General features: G+C 40.5%; 1 protein-coding gene across 2 annotated transcripts in view; it reads left to right on the top strand.

Moving 5' to 3' along the window:
• The window catches only part of ddo (D-aspartate oxidase), a 10,770-nt gene that overhangs the window by 2,911 nt on the left and 2,068 nt on the right, over positions 1-5,791 (top strand). The gene's annotated exons all lie outside the window — the stretch shown is intronic.

Raw genomic sequence — 5,791 nt, 5'->3', positions numbered from 1 at the left:
AATATATTTTGTTCAACTAAGTTGGGAAAATAATTATGAAGGTCAATTAAATAATAAAACATGAGGTAAAGCTCTCCTTTTTTAATATAATTAGCGCATTTTTAATTGAATTAATTTATTGGTCCATTTATATAGTTCTGCTTTTTTTCTAATTATGTCAGTTTGGGTCGTCCGTACTGCAGAACTTGGAAGAGGTAATTTAATGTCTGAATCAGGTGTTGGACCAGGGAAAAACATAAAACCTGTAGGGCTGCGGCCCTCAATGACCAGGATTGCCCACCCCTGCTGTACATAGATAAAACACTCTCAAACGCACAGCCTATGAGAAAATTCAGCCATTGTTTGTCAATTCAATAACTTTTTCTGAAAGATTGTTCAGATTTTCTTAAGAAGAGAAGAATTCTGTTAGATTGATTAATGCTGGACTTTCCTATTTTACTCGTCAGTGTTTGAACAAGGAACTGCACACACCATCACCAATCTCAGGCAAACGACAGATGAGTGACAGGTAGGGTTGGGCATAATCGTATCATGTGCAATTAATCATCAGAAAAACATTAATCCATTATTTTTTGGCACATGATGATTGATACGATTAATGCCACCAGGCAGAGTCTGCTCGCTGCTCCTCTCCACTTCAAATATAAACATAAAAAAGTTCTGTAATTTATTTATCTATCAACACAATTTAAAATTTGATGTGTAGCCTGAAGTCTGTAATTTTGACACAAGTTTGAACAGATTTTTACGAAGAGCAAATCTTTCCCACTCAGTTGGTCGTGTCCAGGTACTCCAGGTTATTAATCATCAAATTACTCGTTATCAGCTAAATACCATAATTAATCGTGATTTTTTTTTTGCCAATATTGCCCAACCCTAGAGACAGGACAGGGGCACTTCAGGGGTCCAATCAGATTGCAGCTGGGGCCAATGTCCCTGTGGCCCCGCCCCTAGAACCGCCCCTGCTTGAAGATCCACCAGAGATGTAATTAAACATGTAAAAAATAAATAATTGGATGAAAATACAACTGATCAACTTTTTAAAACTGTATTCAAAACAGCTGCCGCAGTCTGTACTTCCGTCCATCCATCCATCCATCCCTCCATCCATCCATCCATCCTTCCATCTATCCATCCATCCATCATCCATCCATCCATCCATCCATCTATCCATCCATCCCTCCATCCCTCCATCTTTCCATCCATCCCTCCATCCATCTATCCATCCCTCCATCTTTCCATCCATCCATCCCTCCATCCATCCATCCATCCATCCATCCCTCCATCCATCCATCCATCCATCCCTCCATCTTTCCATCCATCCATCCATCCATTCATCCATCCATCCATCATCCATCTTTCCATCCATCCATCCATCTTTCCATCCACTCATCCATCCATCTTTCCATCCATCCATCCATCATTTCACCATCCATCCCTCCATCCATCCATCATCCATCTTTCCATCCATCTATCCATCATTTCTCCATCCATCCCTCCATCCATCCATCTATCCATCCATCCATCCCTCCATCCCTCCATCTTTCCATCCATCCCTCCATCCATCCATCCATCCCTCCATCTTTCCATCCATCCATCCATCTTTCCATCCATCCCTCCATCCATCCATCCATCCATCCATCCATCCCTCCATCTTTCCATCCATCCATCCATCCCTCCATCCATTCATCCATCCATCCATCATCCATCTTTCCATCCATCCATCCATCTTTCCATCCATCCATCCATCTTTCATCATCCCTCCATCCCTCCTTCTTTCCATCCATCTATCCCTCCATCTTTCCATCCATCCATCCATCTTTCCATCCATCCATCCATCATTTCTCCATCCATCCCTCCATCCATTCATCCACCCCTCCATCCATCCCTCCATCCCTCCATCCTTCCATCCATCCATCCATCCCTCCATCTTTCCATCCATCTATCCCTCCATCTTTCCATCCATCTATCCCTCCATCTTTCCATCCATCTATCCATCCATCCATCCATCATCCCTCCATCCACCCATCATCCCTCCATCCATTCATCATCCCTCTATCCATTCATCATCCCTCTATCCATTCATCCATCCATCCATCCATCCATCCCTCCATCCATCATCCCTCCATCCATTCATCCATCCCTCCATCCATCCCTCCATCCATCCATCCATCCATCCCTCCATCCATCCATCCCTTCATCCATCCATCCATCCATCATCCCTCCATCCATCTATTCATCCATCCATCCCTCCATCCCTCCATCTTTCCATCCATCCATCCCTCCATCCATCTATTCATCCATCCCTCCATCCATCCATCCATCCATCCATCCATTCATCCATCCCTCCATCCTTTCATCCATCCATCCATTCATCCATCCCTCCATCCATCCATCCATTCATCCATCCCTTCATCCATCCATCCATCCCTCCATCCATCTATTCATCCATCCATCCATCCATCCATCATATTCCGCTTATTCTGAGTCGGGTCATGAGCAGAATTGTAAAGTAACTAAGTACAAATACTTTGTTACTGTACTTAAGTAGAAATTTTGGTTATCTGTACTTTACTTGAGTAATTATTTTTCAGCGTACTTTTTACTTTTACTCATTACATTTCTACAGAAATCTGTACTTTCTACTCACTACATTTTCCAAAAAGGTAAGAAGTAGAAAGTTGTTACTCCTATTTTATTCTGAGTTGTTATTAGGGTACTTAAAAATATACTATCCTGATAAATAGTGTGTCCTGGATAGAGTGAATTTAATTGTGGTTGGATGAGAAGTATAAATATATACCATTCTGACACACTATTAGCTTGTACACAACCATCACAGCTGCACGCCATTAGAAAAAATATTTTTTGGAGAAGTCACCTCCCAATAAATGTCATTTTGGAAAATCTAACTGCTCACTTTTACTCAGTACTTTTACTTTTAATACTTAAGTAGATTTTGTCTCAGAAATTTACTTTTGATACTTAAGTACAAAAAATATCAGATACTTTAAGACTTTTACTCAAGTAATATTTTTAGAGAAGACTTTAACTTTTACCAAAGTATTTTTATGATAAGATACTTGTACTTTTACTCAAGTATCACTTTGAGGTACTTTATACAACACAGGTCATGAGGGCAGCAGCTTGAGCAGACCTCTCTGTCCCACGTCACCTCTTCCAGCTCTTCTGGGAGGATCCCAAGACATTCCTAGACCAGACATAGTCTCTCCAGTGTGTCCTGGTCTTTCTCGGAGTCTCCTCCTAGTTGGACATGTTTGAAGCACTTCCCTAGGGAGGCATCCAGGAGGCATCCTTATCAGATGAACCACCTCAACTGGTTCCTCTCGACGTGGAGGAGCAGTGGCTCTGCTCTGAGTCTCTCCAGGATAACTGAACTTCTTACCCGTCTGTAAGGGAGAGTCCAGCTACCCTGCAGAGAAAACTCATTTTGACTTCTTGTATCTGTGATCCTGTTCTTTTGGTCACTACCCACAGTTTGGGACATAAGGGTAGAAATGTAGACTGATGGGGTGGGCGATATGGCCCAAAAATAAAATCTTTCTTTTTTTTCATCCCAAATTCCATTTTCGTTTTAAACAATTTGTTTCTCACTTAATAGAGTGACTCTGTTTCAGGTGTTGAAACAATTTTTTGTACTCCTGCTTTTGGTAGCAAGAGCCTCCAAACAGATTTACAGGGTTCCTGCAGATCCCTAAAAAGATTTAAAAGGCCTTGAATTCACCAATCTAAAATGAAGGCCTTAATTAGCCTTAAAAGGTTTTACAGTAACTCAATTTTCAGAAGTCTTTAAAAATGTAAAAACGTAAGTAGGATGACTGTAATTCGTATCAAATATTAAAATAATTGGTAACATTAATTTATTTTGAGATGTTCCCTTTTGACACCACATACAAATATCTCAACTGTTCATCTGAGCAATGTGAAATTTGTTTTCTAATGTTAATAATGTTGTTTTTCCAAAAATACATTCATATTTCTTACAAACATTTGATGTCATATACACTTCAAGGTTTCTTCTACAGAAAGCTGGGGTTGAGATCCCACTGTGGGCCATAAAACTGCAAATTTTGGGTCATTAGAGGATTTTCAGAAATTAAATTAAGTTTAAAACTGACTGCTTGCTAAGAATGTATTTCTTTTGGCTATATTTGACAAAATAGCAGTTAGATATGGATAAAAACAGTTGGTATATTAGCAATGTTTGAATAATTCAACCAAAAATACTTTGATTTGTGAGTTTTTGCTATAGTTTTATTAATTTTTTTGTCATCTGTGTTTAATGTATTGGTCTTAAATATGATTTCACTTGGCATTAAAAAGTCTTAAAAAGTCTTAAATTTAACTTGCCTTAAACTGTAGGAACCCCGTGTTTAGCAGTGAGGTGTTTGTTGCTCCAAGTCCGAGACTGTAAAACCTAACCAGTTCCAGATAACTGAGGAAACTGTGCCTTTTTTGAGAAATAGATCCTCTTTGCTAGCTGCCATATTGTCATGTCATGTACCAAACGTCTTGAGAGACAGGTGGGGTGACCTCTGAACTACAGAAGCCCCAAAGAGTGCACTGGTGGGGAAAAAATCTCGATTTTCCCTAAATTAAATCTTTATAAATGGCGAATTCGAATTAGTTTAAATCAATTTACAGTGAGGTGAAATAACCACGTCTTCTGGTTCAAGTGGAACTGCTGTTGCTCAATGAAGAGAGAACTCTGAAACAGGCTGGTTGAACAGCAAGAATATTTGTTTTGCAGTCCAGGAGATTACAGCCAAAAACCAAATTGTGGCCTCCAAGCCAAATGATTCACCAAGTAAGAAAGATGAAATACGAAGGCCAAGGGTGGGGGCGTACAAGGCTCTTTATAGGCTTCACAGATGTACCATAAATTTTGTCACGGTATACCTTCTTCCTAATATGGTAATATGTGCCGAGCTCTGAAGCTGGAAAACCAAGAGACCTCACATCTCTGCATTCCTGAGAAGAGGCCCCCCACTCTTGGACACTACAACAGCTCAGCTTCTCATCACCACAACAGACCAGTACAGAGTCCACAATACTGCAGGAGCTGGACTGATCCGTCCATCAGTCTCACGCTCTATTCTTCCCTCACTCCTGAACAAAACCCCAACATACTTGAACTGCTCCACATGAGGCAGAACTTCACCCCCAACCTGGAGAGAGCAGTCCACCCTTTTCTGACTGAGGACCATGGACTCAGATTTGGAGGTGCTGATCCTCATGTCAGCTGCTTCACACTCGGCTGTGAACCAGAGAGCTGAAGATCACGGCGCGATGACGCCAACAGAACCACATCATCTGCAAACAGCAGAGATTAAATCCTGAGGCCACCGGACCGGACTCCCTCCGCCCCCCTGGCTGCACCGAGGAATTCTGTGCCACAGTCAAGTGATAATAAAACACTAAAACTGACAGTTACCACACCGATTCTGGGCTAAAATTTGTTGTGGTAGTTTAGAGCAGGGTTCTTAACCTTTTTGACCTCGGGGCCCAATTTGTTGAACATAAAGTGGCACGAGGCCCAGTCAGACATTACCAATATATGGATCAAAATGATAATTATTCTAAATCTTGGTTTAATTTTTATTGTATTTACATCATAACTAAATTAAATACACTTACAATTAAGTGTATTTTAAGTACACTTAAAAGTAAAACCCCTGTTAAATAATTACAAGACATGATTATGACAAACAATTTTTTATAATGTAACCTGCCCATAACAATTATTTTAACAAACGGTCAGTCAACAGAC

The sequence above is a fragment of the Austrofundulus limnaeus genome, unplaced genomic scaffold (assembly GCF_001266775.1).
Source record: "Austrofundulus limnaeus strain Quisiro unplaced genomic scaffold, Austrofundulus_limnaeus-1.0 Scaffold1327, whole genome shotgun sequence".
NCBI classification, from domain to species: domain Eukaryota; kingdom Metazoa; phylum Chordata; class Actinopteri; order Cyprinodontiformes; family Rivulidae; genus Austrofundulus; species Austrofundulus limnaeus.
The sequence above is the reverse complement of the archived record's forward strand: the minus strand, read 5'-3'. Positions and strand labels throughout refer to the sequence as shown.